This window comes from Halichoeres trimaculatus, unplaced genomic scaffold (genome assembly GCF_033239565.1).
Source record: "Halichoeres trimaculatus isolate MK-OKI-2021-1 unplaced genomic scaffold, fHalTri1.1 fHalTri1_scaffold_13, whole genome shotgun sequence".
Classification (NCBI taxonomy): Eukaryota; Metazoa; Chordata; class Actinopteri; order Labriformes; family Labridae; genus Halichoeres; species Halichoeres trimaculatus.
In genome coordinates, this window is record NW_027437191.1 from 24,459,269 (window position 1) to 24,475,533 (window position 16,265).

Here is a 16,265-nt window from a genome sequence, read left to right on the forward strand (position 1 = left end):
TGCTGCGGGAGTCGGAGGCTGCAGGGCGGGGAGAGTTTGGCCCAGGCTGGCGGAGAGGACACCTATCATCAGGAGACACCCGGGGTCTGGACGTGCGCTCAATTTTCTGGGATTTAACAAAGAAAAAAAAACGTTTTCATTCCTGCGACGTTGAAGGAATTCCTCCTCAAACGAGGTGAGAAAGACCGACAGACGCGTGCATGATACACGGAGCTCTGTCCGGTGCTAGCTGCACAGGGAGGCTGTCATTGCACATTGTGGCTTTCTGTGGACGAAAAAACGTCAACACAGGGCTGAGAGACCTGACACATCACAGCGATTCACCACAAAACCTTACATCAACCACATTTGTATTATTTATGCATTTGGGATTTAAGGAATTTTAAGTTTTGACTGCATGAATCGTGCCTGGTTTTGTGTAGCTTTGTCATGAGAAGTCTGAGCCAGTCGTCATGCAAACTTATAGGATCTTAAGCATATTTCATTATGAATTGATACATGTACATAGAAAAACACATTTGAATAAATTTTTTGATTAAAAATGAGGAAGTTTATTATTCGGCTGAATTAGATTTAAATATCCAGCCTTTGATGTTAGCAAGGCTTCAACTTTTTAATTCTACTTAATAACGCTGCCATTGCGATCAGACGGCCGAACGACCATAGAGAGACAGCCGGCAAACAACATTTAAAAGTTATATTGGGCAAAAGTTGTTATTCTTTATGGCTCATATGACGGCCGAATCAAATAAACATGCATCTCAAATCATAAAAAGTGATGATTCATTGTTCATAGTGTGTGTTAGTGGGTGATACAGAGCAGGATAGCAGTATATCGTGTTTTTTAAACGGGGTTTGGCTGGACGCGAGATTGTGTTTACACAGCTACAGGATTGCACGCATCGAAACGAGCATTTAGCACAAGCTTCAGTACATGAGAGTGAGAGAGGGAGCTGTGGAGGATTCAGTAGTGCGTACATGTCATGAGAGCCTGTGTTGTTGTACAGCAGCTCCAATATGTCAGAGCTCACAACACGACTGCGGCCTGCACACACACACACAAATACACACACACCCACACTGCTGCTGCTGAGCCTGGGAAGCAGAAGAAGAATCAATGGACATGTTTTGCATGATAAAAAAAGCCCAGGCCGGTTGGTGGTGCTGGGTTTGGCCTTTGTGATATGATTGCCTGAGCGGTGATTCAGGATAATGTGGCATCCTCTGAAGTCAGGATGCAGGGAACAAGCTCAGTCATGGCTGTGGTTTTTATCTGTGTGTTGCATGATTACATAAGAGCTCTGTGTGTGCTTATTGTGTTGTTCCTGAGCCTGTTCTTTAGGCTGAGGCTGCTTTTAGATCTCTATAATGCTTATTTAACTCTTACTGAAACCCTATTCTCACACTCAAAAATCACATTCTGTTGTGTTTTTATCATATCGTGATGCTTCTTCGTGCTTTATAAACACTGTAGCGTACATTTCCTTGGGTGGAGGCCTCTCCTGCTGGGACTTTGACTTTTGCTCCCTCTTTACAGCCTTATGACTTGCCGTATATTTGCATTATGTCACAGCAGGAAACAGAGCTGACTGTAAAGTGCGCTGTCCTTCCTGAGTTCAGGAAGGTTCAGGAACCTCAGGGATCAAAGTCCTTGCTCGGAAATGATCCTGAAAATGATTATTGGATTAGTTTGCAGTCACACACTGATATGCAGATCGCTCTCTGGAGGAACTTGAACTGAGAGGAAAAGTCTTAAAGTGTAAGAACATGCTTTACTCCTTGGCTGCAGAAATGTGACTGCGCCGGGCATTCTGGGTAATGGAGCATGTCCAAGTGTCTTATTCAGGATAAGCTGTTTACATGCATCTTCATCCACTTAAGATATCCTTGAATACATGAGAAAGCAGAGGATTCCAGAAATGAGACGACTACAACACGAGAACACAGCAGTTACGATCACATTGTCAGTGTCATTCTGTGGTTCTTGTTGTATTAACATCTGCGGAGCTTTATCATGTTGTGTTCAGGAGCTCAGAGGGGAAGCAGCTAGAGGAGGGAGAATGAAACTGATGGGGGAAAACCAGTCCGGGGGTTCCTGGAGAATCCCGGATGTGTGTGTGTGGGGATGTTGAAATAGAAGCCTGTCATTGATTCTTTGCAGAGTTTGTTTATAGGAGGGAGGAAATACAGAAACATCGTAGTGAGTGGTTAGCTCGTTTAGTGTGTGCCTGAAAAGTTAGAGATGTATTTTTGTCTTGATATTGTTCAACAACAGAGCAGCCATCTAAGTGTGTTTTCATTGCATTTGGAGCATCTCAGCTAACTAAGGCCTGCACTACACTACGCTACATGGATATATTCCTAAACGCACATTTTTCTGTGCGATTGGGCCTCTCAACCACACGAACACGGCAATTTCACCCACATAAACAGAGATTTTTGAAAACGGATAAAAAAGTGAAGAAATACAAAAATATCCAGTTGAGTGGATACGTGTAGCGGTGTTAAACGGAGCTGGTGTTGACGCAATGACGTCAAGCGCCCAGCAACAAGTCACTGTGTTTGACTGCGCATGCTCATAACATTCTTCTTCTATGGTTTTCACATTTTGCTAACCTGCCACTTATCGGCCAGGCATGGCATTGTAGGCTTCAGAGGCGATCGTTTTCAGTTTGGCCTCTTCGTATGGACAGAGATATTTCTGTGGTGTAGACAGAGATTTTTTTTTTTAAATGAGGACAAAGATATCCGATCAAAAAAATATCCATTTGCGTGTGGTTCAGGCCTAATTAAACTGCAGTTTTTTGTGTCTGTTTGTGACTTCTCAGGGTGGCCCTGGTGATTTTGAGCTTAATGATTTTACTGCAGCTAATCTGAAATCTCAGTATCTTCATTTTTGTAGACTGTGTGTTGGTATAACAGGGTTTCCTATACTCAGCTCTAGGGGGCTTTCTTAGCAATGAAGGGCAAGTGAGCTTGGGCAATAAAGTGTAATGGAAAAATGCACCCAGTCCTGCACTGCTTTCAAACCACGACTGACTTTGTAAAGGGACCGATGATCGTTGAAAACCAAACTTCACATTAAACAAAAACAAACCCAAAACAGAACCCACCTTATTGTCAGAAAACCAAAAAGCCTGTTAGTCAGAAGGCCCATTGGTCAGATAATCAAAAGACCTATCAGTCAGAAGGCCTGTTAGTCAGATAATCAAAAGGCCTGTTAGTCAGGAGGCCCGTAGGTCAGATAATCAGAACGCCCGTTGGTCAAATAATCAAAAAGCCTGTTTGTCAGAAGGCTCCTTTGTCAGATAATCAAAAGGTCTGTTAGTCAGAAGGCTCATTAGTCAGATATTCAAAAGGCCTGTCGTTCAGAAGGCCCTTTAGTCAAATAATCAAAAGGCCTGTCAGTCAGAAGGCCTGTTAGTCAGATAATCAAAAGGCCTGTTAGTCAGAAAACCAGAAGGCCCATTAGTCAGAAAGCTTTTTTGCCAGAAAATCTAAAGGCCCATCAGTCAAAAAGCTTGTCAGTCAGAAGGCCCTTTAGTTGGAAGTCCTGATAGTCTGAAAGCCTGTCAATCAGAAATTCAGATGACACATAAGTCAGAAAATTTAGAGGGCCTGTTAGTCAGAAGGCCAGTGGACAAATGGTCAGTTGGTTAGAAGGTCCTTTAGTCAGAAAATCAGAAGACCTGTTGGACAAAAGGCGTGATAGTCAGAAGGCCCATTGGTCAGAAAATCAGAAGGCCTGTTAGTCCATTAGTCAGAAAGCCCATTTGTCAGAAGGTTCATTAGCCAGAATCATTTTTTCTGGTACATCTCTGTTTCAGATAACATAAGTTAAAGTCAAAGAATAACGTCATCTTGTTGTAGAAGAAAAAACTCAGAATAAAAGCAACAAAAAGTGAGAGCTTCAACTTTATTTGAAACACTGATTCGTAACTCAAAACTGATAAAGACCATTCATCGCTCTCTGCCTCACAGATCTAATGCAAGATATGAATCTCCTCAATGCTATTCTTAAATTAGTGTGCTGCTGGTTGTTGTTGGGAAACAATACATAGTTAACAGGTGTCATCCAGACATGGGTCACCTGTTGCGCTGACGTAATTTAGATTTGCAGATTCCAAAACTTGAGCTATCTTTGGGCGTCTTTGTGCTGATGATGAATATTGTGAAAAGATCAGACGTGTTAAGAAAAGAGAGAATCTGGAGGAGGCAGGGCGGGACAAGAGGGAAGCTGCAGGTGAGCCACAGGCTGATACATATGAGAAACATTATTTGTTTTCACTTTGGAGAGGAGATTTACCTCTGTGAGTAAAAATATGAAACACATCACACTCTGTTTCATCCTCAGGTCCAGTTCCCAGACATCCAAACCCTCCTGATTATTTCTAATGATTATTTATAAAGCAGGCCCTGTGTAGTGTGTTGATAAAACGTGAGACTCAGGTGTGAGTTCAGGAGTTGAAACCAGCTCTGAGAGAATCCACCTTCTCCTGACGATGGAGCTCGAGGGTTCCTTAATGTCTTTCCGATGGAGGCGTGTTAATGAAGGAGGTTATGAAGGGGTTAGGGACCCCGCCGCTGCCCCCCTTCATTGGCCTTTGTAATTAGGGGAATGTGAGCTGGATTAGTAGTGCCTCTCTGGGCAGACCTCAGACTCTTGCTGATGGTGATGAAGAGTGTCGACTTACAGCAGTGTCTGCGAGCGCGGCGACCTCACTCCGGGGGGGTTTGTGGTCTCTGAGGGAGCAGTGGCATCGTGGACGGACTCGACTTTGTTGCTGTGTTTTGGTTTCACACACGGTGCCGGATTACCAGGCGAGCAGGGCCCGTAAACAGAAGTCATGTGGACTCGTATTTACAAAGTGGTGAGTTTGAGCTCCGGATAAATCTGGAGAGGAAACAGCCGAGGCCAGACGGCGTGACTTTAAATCCACCTGATGGTGCTTTGATGTCTTTTTATGTCACCAGAGTAGAAAAATACCTGATTGTTTAACCTTGTTCTTAACTCTGTATCATAAAACTGCCAAAGGCACAGCACATGTCAGCATCCATCTCTTTGTACCCAGAAGCCTTTGCAGTTTAATAGCTGTTTTCTGAAGCTGGGTTGGATTACCTCCCAACCATAACACTGAGAAAAAAGGCGGCAGCCCTTTTCACTTCTTTAAAGGAATAGTTCTGATCATTACGCGGCCAGTGGAAGAATACGTATGTGTTTTGTGGCTATTATTCAAACTGTCGCTCAAAATTTGTAAAAAAAAATAAATCAGGATTTGAAGTTAAGTCCGCTGGCTGCAAATCAAACCTCAAAATGTCCTGTAGTTACATCAAACAGATGGACATTTATAAGGTTCAGTGTTCACTATTTCTGTTATTTTCCAGGGGAAAAAAACCCAGGTATTTTCAAGGACTGTATGAAAACAGTCAACACTTTTACCCTGACTAGTTCTGTATTTTTTCCTGGTTTTCCTCCCAGCCTTTTTTTATTTATAGATTTATAATATAAGAGGATGTGTGAAAGAAGTAGGTAAAAGTCTGGAAATTCCAGCTGTTTTTGTCATACAACTGGTGTGAAAGCAAATAAGTGACATGATCCTGCCCCTTGAGGCTCGTCTGGAGCAGTAGTCAGCAGCAGAAATGTGTTCAAAGAAGCAACTTTGGAAAGTTGAGTAAATCTTTTGGGGATTTTCAGTAGCTCCTCAACTCTTCATCTTCAACTAAATCCATTTGAAGTCAAATTGAGTCCTTGGATCAAGGGGTTGTTAAAAGCACTAAAGCACTTAACACATGCATATTCTTCCGTGTATAGCCTAAAGATTTTTGGAAAATTTGGGTAAAATTTCTGGAGTGCTCATGCTGCTGCTTTGACTTGTGATGAGATCGTCTGATGCTGCAGCCATGAATGTTTGGAGAAGCAACTTTGGAAAACCATGTTAATTTCTGAACATTTTCAGGAGCTTCATTTTTTCCCCCAAACTTTTCAGGATCTTATACTTTTGAGGGATTTATACTGGATCTATTTGAATCAAATGGAACCTGTGGTTTGCCGAATAGTTTGGAAAAATAGCCGCATAACACAAACTTATTCTGTCACCTACAACCTGAAAAATTTCAGGACTTTTTACAAAAAAGAGATTCTAGTTTCTTTCAGTGATTTTTTTTCTTAAAATAACTAAAATGTTTACTCATTTTACGGATTTAAAGTGAACTCGATGAACAACAGAAAAAAAAATAAAAGTACAAAGTGTTGAATTTAGGACACACCCTGTGCAGTTAGTAACATCAGCCCGTCTAGAGATGTTTGACACCACTTTTTTCAGACCAATACTAGTTTAAGTACTCCATCTTGAGTACTCACCGATACAGAGTACCGATACTACTGGTACTTTTGATCTATAAAATTTCAATTAAAAGTGACAGATTATTTCGGTCAAAGACAGCACAGTCACTACGCCATTAATATGTTTTAAAGTAAACTGAAGTGCAAAATAAAACAGTTTAACTGTTTATTCTCCCTGATTCATTCATGTTGCCTGAACAGGACCTGATGCACATTTGCAGCGGTGTTAAACCGCAGCAATTAGCAGCAACTAGTGGCAAGGAGGACTTGCTCAACGTAAGATTTATTTTTGCCTATAGTATCTGCTTCTGGTATCTGCAGCCTTCACGAGTACTGATACCTTTAAAAAAAGCGGGTAAAAAAAAGGCAGGCTACGGATACCTATTTAAATCATTTTATTTCCAGAAGCTGTACACATGTAGTCTTTGTATTTCTTCGTTTCTTTGAAGATCTGCCCGACGGCTTTCCAAAACGCACATTTTTCTGTCCAATTGGGCCTCTCAACAACACGAACACAGCGATTTCACCCACATAGACAGAGATTTTTTAAAACGGATAAAAAAGTGAAGAAATAAAAAAAAAAAACGGTTCAGTGGATCCGTATGAAATGGTGTTAAATGGAGCTGGTGTTGACGCGATGATGTCAAGTGCCTAGCAACAAGTCACTGTAGCAACGTACTTCCAGAAACTCTTCCAGGATGTCAGGGTATTTTGTGTAACATGATTCCCAGTCAACATTTTCCTAGGCCTTTTTGCTTTTATAATCCAATGTTACGCGAAGTAACAAGTCCACCTCATCGTCCGTCCACACAAACGACTCAATTTTATTTGTTTACTTTGCTATCTTCTCACTCTGTCTACTCAAAACATTCACGTTGACTGCTTCTTTTTCCTGTGTTTGACTGCGCATGCTCATAACGTTTTTTTTCTATGGTTTTCACATTTTGCTAACCTGCCACTTATCGGCCAGGCATGGCATTGCAGGCTTCAGAAGCGATCGTTTTCAGTTTGGCCTCTTCGTATGGGCAGAGATATTTCTGTGGTGTGGACAGAGATTTTTTTTTAAACGAGGACAAAGATATCTGATCAAAAAAATATCCATATACGTGTGGTTCAGGCCTTAGACGGCTTTATGAACAGATCTTTGGCAGCCTCTCTTCTCTCTCTGTCTGTGTCTGAGTGTTGTCTGATTCTCTCTGTCACATTATGTCAACATGCAAATGAACCCAACCCATCATTATGGAGCGGATGGAAACTGCAGCAGCTCAGGATCACACGGGCTGCTGACCTTTGAAACCCTCCATGCATGAAGCAGCGGCCTTGACACAAGCGAAGGTGTGACAGATGTGGTGCATTGTGGGTAATAATCAGGGAGCTGACAGGATGAAGGGTTTGATAGCAGCTTTGGGGGTTGGATTGTTGGACAGTAATGGTCCCTTCTCCTCCTGCAGCTCGTAATCTGAGGACGTTTGTTGGTAAAAACTCTCCTTTGAGAGGGAGTTTCCTCGCCCGCTGTGTCACATTGCTCATTAGTTTCTGAGGCTTTACTCCATGAGGACTTTGAGCTGAGTTAATCCGGATCCCTTCAACACTTCTCTTAAATGTTTCAGTGACACAGGAATCCTTGTTTTTAGCTGCTGCCAGGGTTTAACAGCTCTGAACCTTGGACTGCTGCTAACCGCTGCTTTCTGCTGATTTGGAGAGTTTGGGATTCAAACTTTGGTCACGTTTGAGAAAAAGGGTCAGAGTTTGTAGATCCTTGATCGCTGCTACTGAATCCTTTATCTTTTAGTCCAGTAACTTCAACATGAAACAGATCTGTAGACAAATTTTCAAGCCATTCTTAACCTAAAATCCTTGGTCTGCCACCTGGAAAAATGAGGATCATCAAATCCTGGAAAATCACAGATTTTATCACTTACTGCTGAAACTTCCCTTTTTGGCGCAAATGCCAGCTGATAATAATTTTCAGGTAACTTAAAGAGGGGGTATTTTTGATTTTTCAGTTTTTATTTTGTCCCTCTGGTGCCCCCATAGTATTTAAAAATTATTTATTTTTTTCTCTCTAGTTTTTCAAAAAAAACTTGTATTTCAGCCTCTTAGTTTGAGCTGTCGTCTCTATGAGGCTCCCTGCTCCCCAAACCCCCTGCCTTCTGATTGGCTGACTTAAAGAGGGGGTAAACTAATTGCTATGTTTTTTTGCAACCTTCAAATACTCCCTGGATCCTGACTGTTGGCTGCTGAAAGCTGCGTGTTCAGTTATCTTATAGTAACAGTTTCAGTTGATGAAAAAAGTCTCTTTAAGAAGTGTGAAGTGGAGGGAGTAGATTCAGGCTCAGACTTTGAGCTCACATCTCCTCTGAGGTTTTCTAATATTAGAACTTCACTTCACAGTGCTCCTTACCGTCACAGCGCTTTGTTTCCTGAAGCGTATTTTTAGCAGCACGGCTCCTCCTTGCCTTCAAACTGCTCGACTGCGGCCTCCGACCTGCTCAGGAGAAACCAGATTCAGGTTCTTTGCAGCATTCAGAATGAGGGGGGTGTACGTGAACGCCTTTGGCTAAAAGGGTGAACCCAGCTCTTCTTGTTTTGATCCTCGATGTCCTCTGAGTGTCCGTCGGCTCTCTCAGTGGAGCCCGGCACTTCCTGTCTTTTCTTCTGGCCGTCTCATGATGTCTGTGAGGCCTGTTTAATAATCTGCTGAGAAGACAGAGGAACAACATCCAAATATGGGCAGCTTAATTCAATTTTTCATCCAACAATTTCACAACATTTCATCACATCAACAGTAAAACAGTCATTTAGTGTTTTCTCCTTTTTAAATCTAGTGTAGAGACATTATTTGATCACTCTAACAGCCCCTGCTTGGAGCCTAGTCCTCTGTTTAAAAACAGATGCTTTGGATTTTGGTTTAAAACTCATCATTTTTCTGATTGGTCTTGTTCTCATAGGTCCTTTTTAATTCTATGTGATGCAGCTTCTTTATTGTTGTTGTCTGATCCGTCTTGATGCTTGAGACAAGAAGAAAATTTACACTAAGACTCCCTCCTAGCTGCAGGTCCTCTTGTTTTCCTCATAGCGCCTTTGAAAAGGAGACACCACTGATCAAGAAAATGATGCAAAAAGAGCAAAATAACTTTGGTACAGAAATTGGTAGGGCTGGGAAAATATGCTTGTCTCCCGATCCGATTCTTTTATGATTTTTGGGATGCTGATTCAATTTAAATCACAATTCTTCGATATTCCTGATTTTTGTGATTTTTAGTTTGCAAGTGAAAAAGTAAAATGAGGATGATGATGATGTCTAAAGACTATATATCAGGAACCATATTTTCCCCAAAAATGCAGTGAGTCAGATTTTAGGATCTAGCATCTCAACTCTTTCAACCCAGCTTAAGAACAAAGACTATAATGAAGGACTTAATTAAAAAAAAAAATAAAAAAAGTCGCTCCAAGTGTTGACGTTGCTTTCAGCCCTGATTTCTTTGACCTGTGCATCTTTAGTGTTTTCCCATGCAGTAAGGAATCAGTTTTTGTCTAGTTAGTGCTGTTGAATTAATGAAAGAAGGTTCCTGGTTCACACCCAGCTGGGTTGGAGCCTTTCTGTGTGAAGTTTTCTCTCTGGCTTCTGCCCACAGTCCAGAAACCTGCTCCTCAGGTTGATTCGTCTCTCTAATTCGTCCGTAAGTGTGTGTCTGAATGGTGTTCCACCTCTACTTGTTAGCCCTGTGATAAGCTGGAGATCTGTCCAGGTGACGCCACTTCAGCATTGCCTCGCAATGCCATGGTGGGTGGATGGATGGATACTCTGATTTTCAGAAAAAAAAAAAATTTTAACAGCGACCATGAGGCTGGTGGTGCTCTGGTGGTACTCTGAGATCCTGTATGGTCAGTGCAGGAGCAGAGAATGTATGAGATTGTTTACATTGGTGGTTTATGTTTTGTGTTTGAGGTCATAAGTGATCCAGTTCTTTAAAATGTGGGAACTTTGTCTATGCAGGCAGGTGTTTCACCTGGAAGGATACAGTTTTGGACTGCTGAAGCGACACTACAGCAGCATGGATCTGCAAGGGTTAAGTGTTGGTGTTTCTTATAGAAGTGTATTTTACTGGGCACTTTTGGATGCTTTATCGAGAAAAAAAGTGGACAGAGCAAAGCGTCGCCTGAGTTGCTTAGCCCTTACAGTCATATTAAATCAGTTGTGCTTGATTCTGACTGTATTTTGTTTCTTTGTCTTAGACTCATCAGCTTTTGGGAATTCAAGTTTCCATCAAAGAGATAAGGGATTGAGTCACATTCTGAGCAGACATCCATATTAAGACTTTATACATCAAATCTTAACTTGTGTGAGGGTGTGGAGCTCTCTTAAACCTTTAGACCAGCGTTGCTATTGTTTTGTATGCTTTTTGTTTAAATAATGAGGTGGTCATTTACTTATGAGAAGAATGTCATACCTTAAGGTAATAAGGCAAAATAATGAGATAAAAAGTCTGACTCATGAGGTAGAAACACATAATGAGGTAAAAAGCCCTACTAATTTAAAAAAACAACAACATAATTTTATTAAGGTAAGAAGTTAGGTAAAAAAAAAGTAAGGTTAAAAAGTCATATACATAAGGTAACAAGATCTGACAATAATAACTGGGTGAAAAGTCATACTCCTGAGAGAAGAATTCACACTCATAAGGTGCAATGTCATACTTTGAGGTAAAACGCATAAATTGGGGTCAAAGGTCATTAACATGTGGGAATAATTCATAAAAATGAGGTAAAAAGTCATACTTTGAGATAAAAAAGTCTTACACATTAGAGAAAAAGTTTTTGAGGTAAAAAGTCAGAATAATAAGGTACAAAGTCACATTCATTAGATAAGAAGACTAAATGTGGTAAAAAAAAAAGATTCATGAGGAACAATGTCACACTTTGAGGGAAAAAGCTATTGGTCAAAATGCAATAACATGCGGTGATAATGCATAAAAATGAGGTAAAAAGTCATACTTTGAGGTTAAAAAGTCTTACACATTAGAGAAAAAGTCAACTTAATGAGGTAAAAAAATATTTTTTGAGGTAAAAAGTCAGAATGAAGAGGCACAAAGTCACACGCATAAGATAAGAAGACATAATGAGGTGAAGAACTGTGTTAATGAGGAAAAAAGTCACACTTTGAGGTGAATGATATAAAAATTAGGGTAAAAGTCATTAACATGTGGTAATAATACATAAAAATGAGGTAAAAAGTCATACTTTAAGTTAAAGTCTTACACATTAGAGAAAAAGTCAACTTTATGAGGTAAAAATTCATTTTTTGAGGTAAAAAGTCAGAATATTGAGGTACAATGTCACACTCATCAGCTCAAAAGACATAAAATGAGGTAAAAACATATTCATGAGTAAAAAAAAAACACACTTTGAGGTGAAAAGGTATAACAATGAGGTCAAAAGTCATATTTTGAGTGTCAAAAGACATAAATTAAAATGCACTTCAAGATTCTCAGTCATGTTTATGAGGCCAAAAGATGTGATAAGGTAAAAAGTCACATTTCGAGGTTCACAGTCTGACTCATGAGATAAAAAAGTAATTATTTTGGGTAAAAAGACAACCTATGAGGCTTTTAAGTCAACTGTACAATGAAAACTGTACAGGAACTTTATTAACAGTTAGAGTGCAGGGAGGAGTTTGTGACAGCTAAATTGTAGTTTTTCGGAGAGGATGTGAAAACATTATCCACTGCTTATAAAAAAAAATTTAGCTCTTTTTTTTACATTGATTACACACACACAGAGATGTTTCTGTAATATTCACATAAAACACAGTTTATGAAAAGCAGAGGGGTTCAGAGATCCACTGTGTCACAGCTTGCCCTCCTGGCTGCAGGTTGAGGATTACTGTGCCGTCTCAGCACCTCCCCTTTACCTCCAGCATTCAGAGACACAATCCTGAAACCCTGCAGGGGACGGGGGTTTAAGACTCTTTGTGTAATGTACAACTTTTTAGCTGCTTATGACACATTTTATTAGCGCTCGACTTCGCCTTTAGGAGGATAACTCGTCAATCTTTAAACGGCATCACAGGGATTTTCAGAGACATCAGCACTTTGAGCATTCCTCTGAAATGTGAGGGTCATCAAAAATGAAGCTTCCTGCTGGACTTCTGACAAAGATTCTCCTGAAGAAGATTAAGCAGTTTTAATAAAGTTTTAAATCAAAGCTGAAGTTTAATTTTGAACAATGTCCTTTGAAATAAAACCACCGGAGGAGTAAGAAGTCTGAATAAAACAAAAGAGAAGAAACTTTCCTTTTGTTTGAACAGTCAGAGGTTAATATTTGATCTCACACACTGAATCTGTGTGTGTGTGTGTGTTTCCATGTGAGTGTTTTCTTGTGCATGTGCGTGTGTGTGTTGGGAGGGTCAGGTTCATTACAGCTCAGGTGTAGAGTCACCTGTCTGTCGTCTGATCTTGAACACACCCTGTTCAGGAGTCTGAGCAGTGGGTGTGGACACAGCTGGTTAATCATTTTAAAGGAATGCTGGGTAACACTCGCCGCCAGCGTCCCAACACAACAGGAGGGTTTGAAAAGAAAACCACAAAACCGTGACACTGGGACAGACAGAAACGGGATGAGAGATTGGCCTCAGGTTTCATTTTCAGTTAAAGTTTTGTCTTTTAAAGGATCAGGGTGTGAAAATCTGTGCCATGTTCAGCTTTTGCAGTGATGAAGTTCTGTTTTTTTTTTTTTTCGTTGTTTTGTTTGTTTTTCTATTTATTTTTTCAATTGAACAGACATTTTTTTTACCTGCTGTGAGCACTATCCTGGTGACAGGATTGAAATAAAGAGTAAATATACAGAGCTAATACTTCATGATGTTAAACTTTGAAATATTGTCGGTAGAGGTCGACCGATATGGGTTTTTTGGGGGCCGATGCCGATGCCGATGCCGATGCTTTCCAAATTTGGGCAGCCGATGCCGATATGCATAGCCGATTTTTCCAATTTGATATTCAGGCCGATTGTTAAATAAATATAAATTTATCACATTTTTGTGAAACGCAGCAATTTCTGAGCAACTAAAAGAAATCTATTACAACAAGTCGTGTCCAGTCCTCTGAACATTTATTCAGCTTTCAAAACAATGAAATATTTTGTCTGAGTAAACACACAATGTAACAAGCAGTAGTAAACATTCACACTCTTCTTAAAATGTCAAAAAAGAAATTTATTCTTATTAATATAATTTGAACAAAAGTATGTAATGTATCCAAGTGGTTCCACAAGTATGAGGTGCTCATCTTTTTTGTGCCTGATCAAAAATTGCATCATTTTATACAACGGATCAAAAATCGGCTTTTTAAAAGAAAATACGGCCGATAGCCGATAGAGACAAATGTCCAAATATCGGCCCGATATATCGGCCGGCCGATATATCGGTCTACCTCTAATTGTTGGGAAAAGGTGATTTAATGAATTTTCAGATTAATGAGCAAGAGAGCCACACTTGACAGACATAAAGTCACACTTTAAGGGAAAAGTCATTTATGAGGTTAACAAGTCATTCCAATTGGGTAGAAAAGTGATACATCTAGGATTAATGGAACATTTAGAAGTAAAAAAGTCATATTTGAGGTACAAAGTCCACTCATTAAATAAAGAGCCAGACTTCAAGAAGAAATTCGAGGTAAAAAGTCTTCACTGAAACATGAAAATACAATATTTATGAGTTAAAAGTTCTATTAATGAGATTAAAAGTCGGATTTTAAGGTAAAAAAGTTCATTCACCAAACAAAAAGTCAGATCTTAAAGTAAAAAGACATACTCATGAGGACAAAAAAACAATATGAGCTAGAAATTCATACTTGACAGAGTTATACTTTTGGGTAAAAAATCTTTATGAGGTTACGCAGTCACAGTTACAGGGTAGAGAAGTCAATCAGTTAAGATAAAAGGGAGATTTGAGTAAAAACAGTTAGATTTCAAGGTAAAAAGTCAAACCTGAAAGACAAATTTATCTTTATTTACATTTGTGAGATAAAAGGTCAGATTTAAAGGTAAAAAGTTATGCTCTCAAAATAAAAGGTCAGATTTCTTAGTTAAAAGTCACACCCATGAGGTAAATGGCAGGTTTATGATAAAGAATAGAAATATAAAATAAAAAGTCTTGGAAAAGAAATCATACTTATGATATGTTATAAAAGAGATATTTTGAGTTCAAAATTCATACTTATAAGGTAAAAAAAGACAAAAGAGAGAAAAAAAAGAAAAGAATTAGAGTTATGATATTTAAGGCAAAATATTTACACTTATTGAATGAAACGCCAGATTCTGAAGTAAAAAAAAAGTCATATGTAAAACATAAAAAATTCTAATATTTATGTACCAAAGGAGGTAACACTTCTGAGGCAAAACATCAGTTTCATGAAAAAGAGTTGAAATATGACATAAAAAGGCAGACTTTATAAGATAAAACGGTATTTTGAAGCAAAAGGGTTTATTCATGAGGTTAAAAAGTGAGATCTTTAGGTTAGGGTCATATTTGAAAAAGAGTTCAAATTTGAGACCAAAAATCACAAGGTAAGGTCAGATTTATTTAAAAGATGGGAGATAAAATTAGTGAAAAGGTAAGATGGTAAGATATGGACAGGCTTATAAGCTTATTTTCCAAGTAAAAAAAAAAAGAGATGAGAAATTAAAGATGATTGGTGACAGTCTAAGAAATGCAGATAATTTTAAACTCATTTTCCCAATGGATGGTTTTGTTTGAGATCTCTGGCAGTGGCTTACTTTCAGTAGTTGTAATAAAGTAAAAATAAATCTGTTGAGGTGATTTTGATTTTAAGCTCAGAGACCGTCTGCGTTTAGGTCCCTGAACGCCTCACAGCCTCCGTTCACCACGTGAGCGACTGATCGGCGGTGACAGAGAGCTCTCAGAGAGCCGCACACTGATCCAACAATCAGCTGTTTGTGTGTCCGAGCAGAGGAGTGTGTCCACACACAGACACACACACACACACACACACACACACACACGTCCACAGAGCCAGAGCAGCACTTCCTCTGAAATGTGTCGACCTCTCACACTCACAAAGTGACAGCTGCTGCTGCTCTGGCACCAAAACCGGACTCAGTTTGTTTTCATCATGGGGCTCTAATCGTCCAATTCTCCAAATTTGAATGTCCTGTCTCTTAAAGGGACAGTGCACTCTGACAGACAGAATAACTGACGCTCAGACTAGTGAGAGAGAGAGGAATAATCAAACATTGTTCACCTTGTGGGAACGTTTTCTCCATTTGATGCTCATCGAGCTCAAGTTCATGCTGCAGACTGCAGAGTTTTACAACTTTCTCTCTCTGCTCTGGCACTTCACATACTTGGCCCGCCAAAACAAAAGCTTTTCTTTTGTTTGAGGGTTGCAGCATCATTTTATTGTCTGTTTGTAGACTGATGAGCTGATTAAAAACCTCTGAAAGTTTGTTTTTACCCTTCACATGTGATGTAATCACTTTGTTTACTACCTCACGTCGTCGTTTCTGGCTGTACTCAGTATTTGTTTCAGGTTTTACAGCAGAGCAAACACCCAGCAGCTATTTTATCGTCCATACGTCTGAATATGTAAACTCAGACAGACTCTGAGGGCCTGGTAACCAAACACTGGACCTCTTTGTTGTGAAGTCAAAGAGCTGTAAAGGTCAGCGGGGTTTGACTCTTTTTAGCTGAAACAAAAGAAAGAGAGAGGACAGAAAGACGTGTTTGTGAAAGTGGTCACATGATGTCAGAGCTGAGGTTTGTTTGCGTATCAGGTGAATCATTGAGCAGCAGGTGTAGGTAGAGTCTAAGTCACTTCATCTCTAGCTGTGAGAACTAGGTCCCGACTTTTTTTATCCAGTGTTAAACTTAGGCTGCTCTCTTTGATGGAAATTTAAATAA

At 39.7% G+C, this 16,265-nt stretch overlaps 1 protein-coding gene across 4 annotated transcripts in view; it reads left to right on the forward strand.

Moving 5' to 3' along the window:
* The window catches only part of myo6a (myosin VIa), a 158,253-nt gene continuing 141,988 nt past the window's right edge, over positions 1-16,265 (forward strand). For all 4 annotated transcript variants that reach the window (XM_074684651.1, XM_074684652.1, XM_074684653.1 and 1 more), the window contains exon 1: positions 1-175. The gene's annotated coding sequence lies outside the window, so the exon portion shown is untranslated. The remainder of the gene's footprint in view (positions 176-16,265) is intronic.